The sequence below is a fragment of the Sinocyclocheilus anshuiensis genome, unplaced genomic scaffold, assembly GCF_001515605.1.
Source record: "Sinocyclocheilus anshuiensis isolate Anshui unplaced genomic scaffold, SAMN03320099.WGS_v1.1 scaffold1511, whole genome shotgun sequence".
NCBI lineage: Eukaryota > Metazoa > Chordata > Actinopteri > Cypriniformes > Cyprinidae > Sinocyclocheilus > Sinocyclocheilus anshuiensis.
In genome coordinates this window covers 4,100-4,437 of record NW_015552631.1, presented here as the reverse complement: position 1 = coordinate 4,437, position 338 = coordinate 4,100, and positions in this window count along the sequence as shown.

The following is a 338-nucleotide window of genomic DNA, read 5'->3' as shown; positions in this document are numbered from 1 at the left end:
TGTTTCGTTGTGAAAGCGAAACTACTTTGTTTGGTCTTCCAAAAGAGGACGATATCTGCTTCGTCATGCCTAGATCTGATCTGTGCTGGTCACTGAGGAAATACAACAACTTTGCGCTGTGGATCGCTGGATCGGCTTTCACCGTGGAGGAAGCGGAGTCCAGCCCGGGGTTGTCACATGTGGGTGCCGCAAGCCTCCTTCGTCGAATCCGCTGGCCGCGCCGTTCTCAAGCCCACTGCCTCCGCTCATTCTAGCCCACTCTAAAATTTTTATATTTTATATATTTAAAGCGAGTTTTTTGGGCAGTGTAGAGTAGCGCTTGTTGTTTGTCATTTCTC